Here is a 17034-nt window from a genome sequence, read left to right as displayed (position 1 = left end):
ACAAATGAAAGTTTATGTCTAAAGATATGGGGATTCGTTGGGGTTGGGGGGACATTGAGATAAAGGGTTCAAAACATGAGCACCATCAATTTCTAGTTTGCTACAGGACTCGCCCAGGCTGTTGTACAGATGCTTGGAAACGCTGACTGTGGTGAAATATCTAAGCTAGCCACGTGGACAATCGCTCAAAACTACTTTTCTGTTTCCCCTGAAACACGATTTTATTGATTACACCAAATAAATATCTCAAAGTTATGACAGAAAGTTGAGTAAGTTATATGCTTGGATTTGCATTTATTATTAACAAGCACAGCTGTAGTGCTTAGACTATAACAAGTACTATTCTAAGTGCTTTGCAAATATTAACTCACTTAATCTTCATAATGGCAACCCTATAGGTAGGGAATATTCATAATATTCACTTTTTTGGAGGAAACTGAGGCCCAGAGAGGTTGAATAGCTTTTATAATGTCACACAGTAAGTAGGTGGCAAAAACCTAGGATTAAAACCAGACCGTCTAGACTTTCATCACTTTGCTGCGTCACCTTATTTTAAGTTGTGTTTAGGGAAGGGACTAAATTGACAAGACTCTGAACTAAAAGGAGAAGGGAGAAATGAGAAAATGAATCATCCTAGAAACTAGAGAGGATTTAGGCTCAGAAATTTCTAGTGATGTGACCCGGAAGAACAAGAACTTGGTTGGTATATTAATGTGGGGTAGTATCTGAATCCATTGAGAAATGGTTTTGTTTTCTTTAAAATTTAGAAAGGCCACTTGGATGAAGATTAATGAAAAAAAAACGTAGAAAGGAAAAGAAGAAGGTGCCTTAAGTGAGACATAACTGCTTCCCTCTAAGTACTAGGGGTGGGGTCCTGTGGGAAAGGATGGAGCTCTCTCTAAAGGTTTGTTACCAGGATGAACAAGGAGAAACATGGCAACCATTGTACTGGTTTTGATGATCCCTCAAAACCACGGCTTCAGTTTCCAAGAACTACCTAAGGTAGCATACCTACCGTGTGTCAGACATGCCACCAAGTGTGTTTCCAGTCACACATTTTAATTGGAGAAATAGTTCCTATGAGGTACGCATTAGTTCCCTATGGCTGCTGTAACAAATTACTACAAATAAGCTTGCATAAAACAAAACACACTTATTTTCTTATGGTTCTGGAAGACAGAGGTCCAAAACCAGTTTCCTTAGGCTGAAACCAGGAGTTGACAAGGCCGTCCATCCTCCTTCCAGAGGCTCTAAGGGAGAATCTGTTTCCTTGCCAGCATTCCTTGACTTCTGGCCACATCAATCCAACCCCCACTTCATCATCACATTCTCTTTGGAGTAAAAACTCCCTCTGCCTCTCTCTTACGAGAATACCAGTGGTTACATCTGGGTCCATCCAGGTAGTCCAGAAGAATCTCCCCATCCCAAGACCCTTACTTTCATCCCATTGGCAAAATCCCTTCTGCCACTTACGGTGACATTCACAGGTTCTGGGGATTAGAATGTGGACATTTGGGGCCAATGGTATTATTCAGTCTACTACAAAGTAGATACTATTATCTTTCTCAGATGCAGGAAATGAAGTTTAGGGAAGTAATCTGTCTCGGGTCTACAACTTCCAGCATAGAGATTTAAATTCTACCAGTGAGACTTTAGGACACACTCTAAACAACTTTCATCTGTGTCCTTAAATAACTACTGCATAATCCTTGGTTAAGAGTCACACTTAGGTATCAAGACCCAATTGAATAAAACACTATGTACTGTCTCATCTTTCACTTTATTTGCCTGGTGCATTTGTGACTCCTGCCCAGAGCAGAACAGTTCAGAAAATTGTTATGTAGGTTTACTAAGAGAAAGCATTTACTGTTTGATGTGCACGGAGTAATGGAAGCTTTTTTAAAAGAGAATATGCCACCAAGTAGTGTCATCACCATTTTAAGTATTTAAACAACCAGACAGCAAGAACGAAAAGCTACAGACGCAAAGGTGTCAGGGACATGTCTAAAGGCAACCTGCCAGAAAAGGGCTGGTGCCAGATGCCAGATGCCCAGGCCTAGAATTCATCCTATCCAGTCCTGATTATGCACCTGTTGAGAGGGCTTGTGGCTCATCACCCAACACATGAGTCTTTATATCCCAGCTTCAAGACGGAAATTAGCCCAGGGATCACAGATATTGTGCTAATCACTAATTCATAATCTGCTATCCCCATCCTTTGTGGGACAGAACTGGGCATGTCTAAAATCCTTTTCTGCTTGAGAAAGAGCAGAGCAGCCTTTGCTCCTCTGGCTGTGACCTACTACTGTGCTTTGCAAAGGTGATTTGGCAAGTGCAGCTGCAAACCCAAATCCAATATCACACATCTATGGAAAATTCCAGTCAAGTTTTAGACCCAGTCACAGTGCATTTTTCTGAGGATCAGTAATGATTTGCTGAAAATCACTAATGCTCTCCGTATGCTGGCTGATAAGGGCATGATCTATGCACTTACTATACTCCCTTTGTCAGCTCCACTGTGACACAATTGCCTGTGGGATTCCTTAGGAATATTGGAGGTATTTAGGCACAATTTCAGGAGCTGCTCTTGCCTGTATCCTCTCATTTCTTAATCAACATTTCCCAGTTGAGACTATAAATAATTCAACTTGGGTGGGTTATCAGAGGCATTCTTCCCTACTCTACTCCATTTGAATCTCTGTGCTCTTTAAATTTCACACACGTGGCATCACATATTTCCTATCACCGCTATTTTCAACAGTCAGGGCTACAAAGGTAATTGGCACGTTCATTAGCCTTTCCACTTCTTCCCCCCTTGATTGTTTAAGAGTGATTTGTTAAAGACTGTGCATTTCCATGTTTTGCAAAGCTCAGTGCTACAGAGACAATATTGGATTTCTGCCCTGGAGAAACAGACATTCTGTTCATTGTTCTCCTCCTCTTATAGAACAGAAAAGAGATTCATCTATCATATAGTTACTCAAGGTTTCTCTACTTGCATTGCCAAGGATCTGGATAAGACTGGTAATACTCCACATTTTCTGTTGGAAGGTACTATGCATTCCATAAAATTAAATCCACACCATATGAGAACTTTAGTCTAACTTCTCCTCTATTGATTCATGAAGTTCGGCTCACTGAGATTTCCCCTCCTCATACTATTGTGAAGAAAAGGAATTGTTGGCCAAATCCATGGTCAAATATTTATATTATGTTTCCCAGTTTGTCAGTTATCTTTATGTTTGGGTTGCCTTTTGCCGTGCAGAATTCTTTAATTTTTATGAAGTCAAATCAACTCGCCTTTACTTTATGATATCTGTTTCATGTTCTGCTTAGGGACAGACTTTCTCATAACAAGAATTTGATTTCTCATCCTATTTTACATCTCATCCTATTTGTTTCTTGCAATGGAATATTACCAAATGTATGCAGCACATACAGTCCTCGCTCTGAACAGTTTGCCCATGCATGAATTTCAGTTACCATGATTTAGTTAAATAATCCCAGGACCCCAACAAAACCATCAAATTTCAGTTACTGCCATATTAACTGTGAGGAAGGGCATAAAGTACAAACTTCACAGCTAGTTCTTAACTCCACAAATCACCTGGGATATAACAGATGTGTATCATGATCAATGAACAATCAGGTCCCTTCTTTCAAACTCTGTAGGTGCTTGGCCACTGAGCATGTTATTCAGTTCTCATACAGACAGCAGGATACATGTACTGCTTCAAATAGAACCATTTATTCTTCAAGTATTTTGGAATTTTCCAGCTTTGTTTTTGTTATTGATTTCCAGTTTGACCTCACTGCAGTCTGTGAACAGACTTTATATGATTTCTGATGTTTCAAATTTATTAGAGTGTGTTTTACGGCCGAGAATGTGATCTGTCTTCGTGTATACTTCATGTGAGCTTGAGACAATGTGTATTCTGCTGTTGTTGGATGAAGTAGTCTGTAGATGTTTATTATATCCATTTGGTCGATGGTGTTGTTGAATTCAGCTTTGTCTGTACTGATTTTCTGCCTGATAGATTTGTCCATTTATGATAGAGGGGTATAAAAATCTCTAACTATGATAGTGGATTTATCTCTTTCTCCTTGCGGTTCTATTCACCGTTGTGTCACGAATTTTGATGCTTCGGTGCCAGGCACATAAACATGAAGAACTCTTATGTCTTCTTGGATAATTGACCCCTTTATCACTATGGAATGATAATGCCCTCTTTGTGCCTGATAATCTCCTTTGCTCTTAACTCTGCTTTGTCTGAAATTGATACAGCTTCTCAAACTTTCTTTTAATTAGTGTTAGCATGATGCAGCTCTCCCCAACCCTTTACTTTTAAGCTATATGTTCCTTCATATTTAAAGTAGATTTCTTATATTTGGATGTTGTTTATCAATGCTCTGTGACAATCTCTGTCTTTTAATTGGTGTATTTACACCATTGGTATTTAAAATGATTCTTGATATCATTGACTTAATATCTATCATATTTGTTACTCTTTCATATTTATTGCCATTGTTCTTTGTTCCTTTTTTACATTCCACTCTTTTTCTGCCATTTCTGGTTTTAATCAAGCATTTTATATGACTCACTTTTCTCTTCCTTGAAAATCCAGACACAATGTACTGGTGAAATTCACTGCAGTACACTGTCCTTTATTGATGTGGTGTTATAGAAGCATTGCACAGTCTTATGATTAGGTCTCCATCTTGTAATGAGCATGTGCTCCTTAGCTGTGAATGTCACAAGTGCCTCTCAGTATTTTTGCTCACCTTAGGTGAAACACAAAGGCTGGCAGGGGTCAGGGTAGGATATTTCCCTTCCCCCAGGTCAGTTAGCCTCTGACAAATCCCCATAGGTTAGGCCTCTGGTAAAACAGTTTCTCCTGAGGGCAGGCCTTATGAAGCATAGCAGAATGCTCTGGTGTATTTCAAAATTGCTCCTTTCACCCTCCCCCTGCCAGAATTCCAAGGGGATTTTCCTTTCACCTTCACCTGGTGGTCACAACCTGGTAGAGCTCAAGAGACAAAACTCACAAAAGGATGGGGGCTTCCCTGGAGTTTTTATCTCACAGACTTTTCCATACAAGCCTCCAGCAATCTGTCAAATACAGTTCAGGTTTTCCTACCTCACTATTGCTTTCCACAGAGATTTCCGATCTTGCGTTTCTGTTCCGGTAAGCTGCTATTCTCTGTATCTGCTATTTGCCTCTCCAATTTGGGGCACGGTGATTTTTCCTGTGACCTCACTTCTCTAATGAATCTAAGAAGAATTGTTGATTTTTCAGTGTGTTCAGATATTTACCTGTTAGGACAGAGTGGCAACTTCCAAGCTCCTTCCATGCTGGACTCAAAACTAGAAGTCTCATAAGTTTTTTTTTTTTTTTTTTACTTTTTTTTTTTTTTGCGGTACGCGGGCCTCTCACTGCTGTGGCCTCTCCCATTGCGGAGCCCAGGCTCCAGACGCGCAGGCTCAGCGGCCATGGCTCATGGGCCCAGCCGCTCCGCTGCATGTGGGATCTCTCCAGACCGGGGCACGAACCCATCGGCAGGCGGACTCTCAACCACTGCACCACCAGGGAATCCCTCCACCGTTTTTTTGATGTTGATCGAAAATTTAGCAACACTTCTTTGCACTGTATTCAAATCCCAAAATATAAGCAAGCCTGCATGTATACAGTCTCACTGAAATGTCATAATTTTAAACTATGTATGACCATGAACAATGACCTTTCCAAATACTCCATGGTCCCTCTTTCTTCCTAGGTGTTCAGAGTTTTTCATTCCTACAACATCTTTTACACATGGTCAATTTGTGTCATAAGCTCTTCCTCCCTCCCACTTCTGAGTATATATCCAAAGGAAACATCATCATTATTTGAAGAGATATCTGTACTCCCATGTTCACTGTAGCATTATTCACAAGAGCCAAGGTATGGAAACAACCTAAGTGTCCATAGTAGATTAATGGATAAAGGAAATATGGTATATATATACAATGGAATATTATTCAACCTGAAAAAAGAAGAAAATCCTATCATTTAAATCAACATGGATAAAACTGGAGGACACTATGATAACTGAAATAAGACAAAGACAAACAGCGCATGATGTCACTTATATGTGGAGTCTAAAAAAATAACTAAATAAATCAACTCTTCCTTCCCTGGACATTTTCCTCAGCAGAATCTAGCAGCCTCTACTATGAGTCTCATATTTTTTTTATTGTTTGTACCATATCACAACCTCAGGGAACCTATGTATTTATGGATGTATATCTTGATTATAGTGCACAATTGTTCGTTTTCTTCATAATTCATTCCTTCCACTTCTGGCATCAGAACTTCATTTTTCCTTTGGAGAAGTCCTTGTGATTCAGGTAGGCTGTGTGTCTGCTCCCTAGGCTGTGTGACTTGGGCCTGGCTAGACACAGTGCTTTACATATACTCCATATGTTTTATGTATTTGTCTCTGTTTTCCATCCTTTTCCCTCAAAATTTCAGTGTAGTTATTTTTTAATTGACATTTGTAATACTTTCTTTTGTTTGACTAAGGTACTCTTAAACTGATCTTCTGAGTGCTTAATTTCAGCATTTTTAATTCTAGAGTTTTCCTTTGGTTGCATTTCACAGATAATTTTTGCTTAAATTGTATAGGTTGTCCTTTTTTAATACATTAATCATAATTTTAAATACTTTCATTGATATAATTTACTTTCCATATTATTTATAGTGTACAATTTAATGTGTTACGCATCTACCACCACAATCAGTTGTAAAACTTTCATCCACCCCCCAAAGTAAAATAATCTATTATAAGTCACTCACTCCCCCACTTCTCCAAACCCTAGGCAGCCACTAATATACTTTGTCTCTACAGATTTGCCTAGTCTGGACATTGCATACAAATGGAATCCTACAATTACTTAGCATGTTTTCAAGGTTCATCCATGTTGTAGCATGTATCAGTATTTGATTTGTTTTTATGGCTGAATAATATTCTGTGGTGTGGATATTACTGTGTTTCATTGATCATTCACAGTAAATGGCCATTTGGGGTATTTCCACTTTGGGGCTCTTATGAATAATGCTGCTGTGGTTGGATTTATGTGCAAGTTTTGTATGCAGGTCTAGATTTGTTTTTTAAATTAACAGACTATCTTGGAGCTGTTTCTGGTTTACAGAAAAATTAGGCAGAAAGGACATAGTTCTCATACTTCCTTACCTCTCAACCCAGTTTCTCTTATTATTAACATCTTACATTAGCGTAATACATTTGTTATAGTTAATGAACCAATATTGATACATTATTACTAACTAATGTCCATGCTTTACTTGAGACTTCACTCTTTGTTTTGTACATTATATGATTTTTGACAATTGTGCAATAACCTGTATCCACCATTACAGAACCATACACAGGGGTTTCTCTGCCATTAAAATTCCGAGCTTCACCCATCCTTTTCTCCCTCCTCACAACCTCTGGCAACCACTGATCTTTTGACTGTCTCCACACTTTTGCCTTTTCCTAAATTTCATATAGCTGCAATCATATAATATGCATGTAGCCTTTGCAGATTGGCTTTTTTTCACTTAGCAATATGCATTTAAGCTTCTTCCATGTCTTTTCATGGCTTCATAGCCTTTTCTTTTTATTGCTGAATGCTATTCCTTTGTACGGATATACCATAGTTTGTTTATCCAATCATCTATTGAAAAACATCTTGGTTGATTTCAGGTTTTGGCAATTATGAAAGAAACTGGTATAAACATCCATGTGCAGGTTTTTATGTGGACATAACTTTTCAGTTCCTATGGGTAAATACGAAAGAGCATGATTACTAGATCACTGTATGGTAAAAGTACGTTATTTTGTAAGAAACTGCCAAGTATCCCGCTAGCCACAAAAGAGAACTCCAATTGCTCTGCATCATCACCAACTTCGGTATTTCAGTTTTGGGATTTTAGCCATTTGAACAGGTGTGTAGTTGTATCTCATTATTGTTCTAATTTAAAATTCACTGATGACATGGAATGTGTAGCATCTTTTCATACACTTATTTGCCATGTGTATATTTTCTTTGTTTAATCATAGTAGTTTTGTTGTTTTTTTTTAACCAAGGCCTGCTAACTCTTGTCCTCCTGTGTCTATTTATATTGTCTTTTTTTCTTTCTTTCTTCCTTTTTTTTTTTTTTTTAGCTTTTGATCATGTAGTCTTTTTCCTGGTATGTCCAATTATTTTTTATATTAAAATTGGGCTTAACTTATTTTAGGAAACTATAAAGATACCTCCACATTCTGGATATTGTTATCGTTCTCTTAAAAAGATTTACTTTTGCCCATGGCAGACAGTTACTATAGGGACTGGTAACCTTAGTCCATTCTCAGTTTGAGCTCATTCAAAGCCGTTTTTCAGTCTGTGTGAAGGTTGCTCTATTTCTGTTTTGTCCTTCCTCTACGGGTGTTGCCCTTTGGGATTACCATGTGAACGTTTAGATTCTCCCTATTCCCAACTACCCTTGTATTTGTTAGGCTTTAAATGTAATGGTTCCCCCAGCCCTGTGAGACTAAGGATACGTGTAGCTTGTCATTCCATTAGTTGTTGCCTTCAGCTTGAGCTCTTGCCGTTTGGCTTCTGTGGTTAGAGTCTTCTGAACTCCTTGGCTTTTCAGCTCCTAGGCTGTATGAGTTGCATCAGCAAATGCCCCAAGGAGAAAAGCTGCACCAAATGTCAAGCTTGCCTCTGTGTTTCCCTTCTGTCCAGAACTTGGCCCACATGTCTCAGTGTCTCTCTAACATTCAGATGCTGGCGAAGAGATGTTTTCTTACTTTATCCAGGTTTTCTAAAATTTCTTTAGACTTCACCTGATCTTATGTTATTATTGAACTATCATCTCAATTACCCCTAGGAAGAAAATTTACAATTTTATGTTTTATTATTTTATTTTCTATATTACCTCAGTTTCTGTAGAGACCTTTTACCTGATTCTTCAGTCTAGTTCCTGTGTTACCAGTAAGATGGAGATAAAGTGGAAGCTAAGAATACTGGGGGGAAATCACTGATGAATGACAGGTCTCGTTTTTTTTTTTTTTCTCTCCTTATTTACTCTGGCAGCCTACATCTGCCTTTCTTCATTTGACCCAGTTGCCCAAACAGGAAACCGACTCTGGCAAAGACCTGACTTTACTCTCATAAATGTCTGCATGTTAGGATTAGCTAGATGACGAACACCATGCCAAAGTTCTTTGTGTGAGACTTTTGCAGACTTCTGTTAGCCCTTTAGTTTGCCTCTTGCCAACACTGCTTAGATTGTTGAGGTTTTCTAAGCTTCTGTAGGTCAAACCTCTCTACCTGCATACCAGATGAGCCCTTCTCTGTCCTGAGCTCACTTGTGGGAGGCTAGCCCTCGGTTTTTCTTTTCTCCCATCCAATCATAATTGTTCATGAATTCCAAAAGCCCTCAAAGCACCTGTCGTCCCTCTCTCTCTTCTCTTTTTTATCAACACTGTTAAATATTAACCATATATTTGTATACCTCTTTCTTACTTACAATGGAATATTGGAAGGCTCGATCATTAAGTGTGAGCCCCACCAAACTAGGACTCATACATCACTCTCCTCCAGGCCAAAACTTTTGATATCCACTGGGTTTTTTTTAATAATATCTTATATGTATCTAAATTTGTAATGATTTAGTTAATTCCTGAGTTATGTGACAATAAGAAATCAGTCAAATTAGCAATACAGAAGTGCAGCTTAGACCTAGGGACCAGAACCAAGGACCACAAAAACCTGTTAACCAATAAGTTTCACTTGTACTTTATGTTTAACAACTGCTGAGGGTGAATGGGAAGTGAGAGAAAAAGAGTTTAACTTCATATCACAGAAACTGGCACTAAAAAGGAGAGGAAAATGACCCAGTTCCTGGTTCAAGTCACTATAATCTGCTTCAATAAATAATAACAGCACATAAGAAAAACAAACACTATATGATAGGAACAATGGATAATTAATTACAGATCAGGGAGGACAGATTACACTTGTTATGGGATTTCATTAAAGAAGGATTCAAAAAAGTACTGGCTTCTTCTGAGAAGACTTCTTAGAACAGGTAGCATTTAAACTGAGTCTTGAACAAGTATATAGAGGGTAGGGAACAGGCACAGTGTCAGGAATGGCACAAAGGGCTTATGGAATAGGGAACAAAACTGGCTGAACACAGGAGTGTTACGTGTTGGGGAATATGGGGGGAAGGCTGACTGAGGTTGGTTAAATGAAACATAATTAGATGGAAGAGAAAGTAGGTGGAAGGACACATGGACGACTGTAGAAAGCCCCTGAAGATGGAGGTCAGCATAATAATATTAAAAACTCAGTGGTACTTTGACACTCTATGAATGTCTAGGTTTAAAAAATCAGGAAAACACAATAAAAGAATAAACTGCTGATATAATGATATGTAACCAGAGGCCAGATACCAAAGAATACACACTGTGTGTTTCCATGTATGTCATATATGGTGATAGAGGTCATCTTAGGTGTTGCCCTGGGGGAGTATGGAACAGAAAGAAGTAACAGAGAACCTTGTAGGGTGTTAGAAATATTTTATAATATCTTGATCTGGTGTTGGATACATGGGTGCATAGAAATGTAAAAATTCGGTTATTAGCAATGCAGTTAACCTACTAGAGTATTTTTTATTGTATGCGTACATTAAAAAAAAACTCTAGTAGGTTAAGTAGGCTGTCAGTTGTATGAAGTAAATTTTGGTCAAGGAACAGCCAAGGTAGTAATGTAGTAATAAGTTATAAATGTGCTCAGTGTGCTCTAGAATGTCACAACTGGAATATAAGAAATATGTGTAAGAAAAAAGACAAATATTCAATACTGATGGTTGGATGAGCTGAATAAATTAGATCACTCTACTTTCAATTTAAGAACTTGGCCAGTGTTTGGATACCTTTGAACAAAGAAAACAAGGAAATACAATTTTTATGACGCATATGCTATGTATCAACCCCTGACTTATATTTTGACACATATAAACATGGGAAATATTGCACCTTGTAACTGAGACAATGAAGATGAGTGAGGTAGCTGGTTTTGACACTAGAGGCTGAGAAAACAATCAGCTAATAATCGTAAGAAGTCTGAAGTCGGAGGAAAAGAATCAAGAGGAAATAGTGGTAAGTGCCAGGAGCTTCTGGAAACTACTTAAGAGATGAAGACCCCAGAACTGTTGAGCTTTCTAAGCGTCCCAATGACTCAGGTAAAAACAGAAGGCTTAAAACTGAATCCTGGGGATATATGTATACATATAGCTGATTCACTTTGTTATACAGCAGAAACTAACACAACACTGTAAAGCAATTATACTCCAATAAAGATGTAAAAAAAAACAATCCTGCAAAGTAACAACTGTTAGGACAAACAGTAAAGAATTATAGGAAAAATAATCACATGCCTGTCCCAACAGAGAAATATCCTAAGCCCCATCTCACCATTTCTCCGATTGGCCTTTCACAAAATACAGTCTCATCAGCTGAATATAGGTTTCTCAAGTAACTGTAAGACTGAATTAAACAAAAATAAATCAATTCCTTCCTCCAAAACGTTTCAGAGTATGTAATGTAACAAAGTGAAACTTGAATTTCATGTCAGTATGTAGAGTACGGCTCTTCCAAAATGCTTCTGTCTTGTAACTACATTAACATCATCTAAAACCAGTGTTCTGCAGGACAGAGATGGTGAAACGCTGCTCTCATCATGTAAGATATCCAAGTCCTTCTGAAAATCCATTCTTACTTCTGCCCTTTCTCACGTTGTCCCTGCCACCTGGAATGTCTGTCCTAAGTTCCACCTGCCAAAACCCTACGCATTTTTAGGATCCAAGAGATAATAAAAGGCTTACATTACTGAAAGGCAGAGAAAGAAATCCCTTCCTAGGGATCTACATTTCCTTCCTAGGGAAAAGAAAATTTGTAAAGTATACCACAGTGACCTTAAGTCTATGAATGTAACTATGTTGTGTTACTTTGAGTTCTGTAAAAGTCAATGTATATGGATACGAATGTTTGATCTCTTACAAGTAGAACTTGCAGATAACTTTCATCATGAGCGAGGTTAATGATTAAGGGAGCCATTGTATTTGGCTAAATTACTAATTTACTAAATTCCCTAGTTATTTTCCTTATAACTAGGGAATATTAAAATTGGAAAGGTCCCTAGATATTAGCAAATCTATCCACCTCATATTCTAAGTAAGGAAACTGAGACCTTCATAGATTGGATATTTATGTTAAAAAAGGTAAAGGATATAAGATATTGGCAGATCTACCTTTTAGATTAAGAATTTTGAGATTTTTATAGAATACTAGGACATTATGTCCACTGATATTGAGACAATGTGTTTCTTCGTCATCATTTTCTACTGCAGTGACCAAGCGAGGTGGCAGTCACTAGTTGTACAAAGGGAAAAAGAAAACCTTAGAAACTCCCAATTTATATACACAGGGAAATTCATCATTCATGTTATTTAAGCTAACTGGATGCAGTTTACCAGCTACATTGAGGAATGGTGAAGTGAAGTGTCTATACAATTAACATGTTAGTTTGTGTCATGAGCTCCCTGTTGTTCAAGTGAGTTAATGGTTAGCACTCAACTAGGCACCTAAGAGACCATTATAAATCTGGACTAAACGTTTATTTGTGGCATCTTTATTCTTCTTTGGTGCCCTCAGGCAGAATTAGCTGTCTTATGTTTTGAGAAATTCAAGTATTAAACAGGGCTAAGGTTTCACAAGTTCTTTGGCCTAAACATGGGGGTAAGGGAGACCAATGAGCTGGAGTACTTCTAGATTTAAGAATGGTCAGATTGAGGAAGAAGAGTCTTATGCCAGAGGTGAAAGAAGACTGATTATAATCACCTATTTTTAAAAATTCCAACCCTTTTCAATGTTCTAAAGTGATCATGAAGTACATGGGTATGCTAGGAAGTAAGGGAGTCAACCAAGAATATTCTGTAAGAGTTTGTGGATGGCAATGAAGAGGAAAGGAAGATAGAGACAATCCTAGAAAAGGTTTTGGTTGTCCATAATAATGAAATCAGAAGGAGAAAAAGAAGAATGACACATGCAATGGGAAAGAGAAAGCAAGAATAGAGAAGCAAAAGGGAAAGTAGAAAAATGAGACAAATTTGGAGAAGGAAATCAGGAATAAAACTGGGTGAAAGAGGGAAGCACTGATGGTAGACCAGATGACACTCAAAAATTAACACGATGCACATTTAAGGTGTGCCATCAATGGCCATGGTCATTACCCTCAAATAGTTTACAGTATGTGTTTCAAAGACATTTATAAATTGAAAATGCCATTAAAATAAGTGCCAGGGTATAAGTATTTATGGAATTGTATGGGAGAATAAAAAGTTCCCCGTCAAAGAGCATTCTGAGACATAGGAAAAAAAGGAAAAACCTAAAAAGCATAAGACTCTTCCTATTTTCATTTCCAATGATACATACCAATCTTGATGATCAATCAGCGATGTAAATGTCAACTATAAATCCAGTATTTTATTAGCTGCTATGTAGTATACTAGAGCAACAGAACAGAGAGGACCTCAAACCCTCTGTTCCCTCAAATTGAAAGGCAGGCTTCCTGACCCCTCCAGACCACTACTGGACACAGGGAACACACACTAATGTTTCAGGACCCCAACCAACAGTCACCTGCTTTGTGATTACTTCCATGACACACCCCCACTAATACCACTGAATTTGCTGCTCCTACGGGACATGACATATATTTCCTATTTTAACACATACCACAGTGCATTATGATTGCAGATAGATGTTCTAACAACTTAAAGAGAATGATGACTTTTTTGCTCTTTACATCTTGTTATTTCCCTTCTCATAATATTTTTGAAGAGAAACCATAAAAATATAAACAAACACAAAAAACAGAAAATATATAAAATGTGTGCTTTGCACCTTAACACAAACTTAAGTAAAATTAGTTCTGACAGTATCCGGCATGACAAAATTCCATGGTACAAATGAGAATGGACCAAGGTTTGAGCAGGTACAAGAGACAATCCAGGCATGAACAACACCAAGAAAAGGCAGACAGGAAAATGTAGACAGACATGGTGTGTAGGAAATCACGAGACCAGTCTGAGGGGAAGAGACTTAAACAAGGCTGAAACTCACTTTCTAAACCTCCATCTCCAATTGGACAATTTCAAGACACAGGTGCCCCAAAGTGGCCGATTTATTCAATCCCTTTAATGGGGAGGAACAGTTTAAAATTTTACCCGTTTAGTTTGCCCAAAAGCAGCTATCAAATGTTGGCAGGACACAATGAAGGCTTACCTTTGTTAACGTAGTTAAGTCTCTCTCAGAACTAGCCCATTTAGCTCCAGGTTCCGTAGGCACCCGATGCACTTACACAGCATTTAAGAGCTTTACACAACTGGAAGGTCACATCTTTATTTCTTATTGCAGGAACACAACTTCTGGAAACTTTATTTCTATCAGAACCTAAAGCAAAATTATTGTAAAATGAGTCATTTAAACCATACATTTTATCACCGTAAAAAGCATCTAAAAAGAAAAAAAAAGCATCTATTCTGTGCTGATTAGAAATGACTCCTGCCCTTAAAGCCTCATTAAGGAGGAAGATATAAAAACTCAAAATTTCAATCACATGAGATAAAGAACCATAACCTTTATGCACAGAGTTTCCTATGGAGGCCAAAACTTATATCTAAGTGAGGGCTTCATGATAACCCTGAAGTAAAATCAAGAAAAATGAGGCTATGCAGAGTTGGAGTAGGAGGTGCATTAACTGCACGGGGAGCACCTGTGCAAAGACACTCAAGCCTGACACCTGCTGGGCACTGTAAATACTGCAGGTGGGGATAACTAAACGCCAGGGGTCCAAGTGTGAGAAGGGAGAGAAAATAGAGATGTTGGTCGAATCAAGCCTGGGAGAGAGCAAGGCTTGTATCCCACAGGTGATGAGGCCTGGGACTACCACTGGCTGAGTAACGGTGCCTCCGCTGACTAGAAAAAGGTGCCCCGAGGCTGAAGGACCGATTAGGTAAAGGGAGTGACCCCAAAAAGCTCCCCTTCCTCAGGGCCAAAGAGCCCCAGGAGGCTTGGCAAAGCACAGTTCAGACTACACGCCTCTGTGCAGAGCACACGCTGGGCGGCTAGTATGCACTAACTCTGTGTGGGCAAGCCATTAGCAGCATTATTTTACGCATAGCTTTTCATATTAGAAGATCACTCAACCCGAGTAGGCAGATGACCTTAGAGGAACTGAGTCCAGAGGCCGCGAAACCACCCAGGAGCTTCTGCCACAGTCCGGGCAAAATGTAATATGGATGAAGAAGCAAATTTAGGAGGAGGCCAAAATCTACAAGCTGGACCCACTGGATTGAAGACATAAAGAAAGTTCAGTGAAGAAACTCTGAAGAGAATCGGCTCTGCAATAAATTTTTCTTAAATTCAATGTAAAATATTCGGCAAAATTAAGTACAGTAGCCTTTAAGTCCCTTCCAGCTAGAATTTCTTTTGATTTCTACATTATTACTTTGGTTAAGTAAAGTCCCTTCAGAGGTACGGAACAGTTCTTATACCTGAATGGGATGCAAAGAATAATCTGACTTCTCTTCACCAGGGGATGAGTTGAACTATCCTTGCAGGAGAGATAACAGATGGTGTGAACCCCAGATCCTAGAAAAGGGCCAGGCACACGATAAGTGTTCAGCTTTTCAAAAACAAATGAACAATCACTTCCTCTCCTAGATCTTTACACCCTTCCTCTGCTGGCTACTTTCTCGCAGCTTATAAACATCCTCAAATATACCCACTTAAAAAACCCTCAGACCTATGATTCTTTGGATATTCTTGTGAATAACCTAAGTCTCTACCATGCCTTCAAACACCTGTCCTCCCAAAAAGCCCAGATCTGTACCTTGGGCCCAGACCTGTCTACCAGGCCCCTCTAAAGCACTGAAGATAAAGTAAGATCCTCTCGCCACCCCAAATCCCTTTCTACTGTGCTCTGTATCTCACAAAAAGATGCAGCTGTAAACTGTCACCCACGCTTGCTGCCCTCCCTTTTCTAACTGGTCACCAGGCCCCACCCATTCTCAGATCTGCAAAACCCGGTCCCACCTTTTATAACTTAAGGGGGACCCTTAGATTCCAATTCACCCTGCACCCAATCAACTGCCTTCCACATGGAGGTCCAAGTGAGCCTCTAAACCAGAATTCCATTTCACTGTTCTTTGGTGTTTCCCGCAGCCTTCAGGATAAACATCCAAACTTCTGACAGGACAAACAAGGTGCCTTTCTGTTGGGCCCCACTACGTTTTCAGTATCAACTCTCATTTCTTTCCCAAACCCTGAGTTCCAGTCCTGTACATTAGTTTTGCCATATTTTCTTACATTTCTCAAACTTCAACACACACTGCTTTCTCCTGCCACCCCAGGAGCTTCTACATATCCTTAGAAAGGACGGCACTTCCCCTAGAATCCTACCCTGAACTTTCCCTTCCAAGTTTCTGTGCTCTGCAAAGGGGAAAGATGGCGGGGAGGGATACATTAGGAGTTTGGCATTAACATATACACACGACTATATATAAAATAGGTAATCAATCAACAAGGACCTACTGCATAGCACAGGGAACTCTACTCCATATCCTATAACAACCTGTATGGGAAAAGAATCTGAAAAAGAATGGATATATGTAAAACTGAATCACTTTGCTGTACACCTGAAACTAACACAATATTGTAAATCAACTATCCTCCAATATAAAATAATAATTAAATTTAAAAAAAAGATTCTGTGCTCTGTAGCACCAGAACTCACTTCTTCTAGAGCACTGACTACTGTGCTTGTGTTTACCTGTCGCCCAGTAGAAGGGGAGCTTACCTAGGGCAGAAGCATCGTCTCCAGCAGCGCTTCGTTCTGACAACTCATTCAAGTGCCAGGATACTTTACACACATAA

The sequence above is a fragment of the Orcinus orca genome, chromosome 1 (genome assembly GCF_937001465.1).
Source record: "Orcinus orca chromosome 1, mOrcOrc1.1, whole genome shotgun sequence".
NCBI classification, from domain to species: Eukaryota; Metazoa; Chordata; class Mammalia; order Artiodactyla; family Delphinidae; genus Orcinus; species Orcinus orca.
This window is presented reverse-complemented; position numbering follows the sequence as displayed.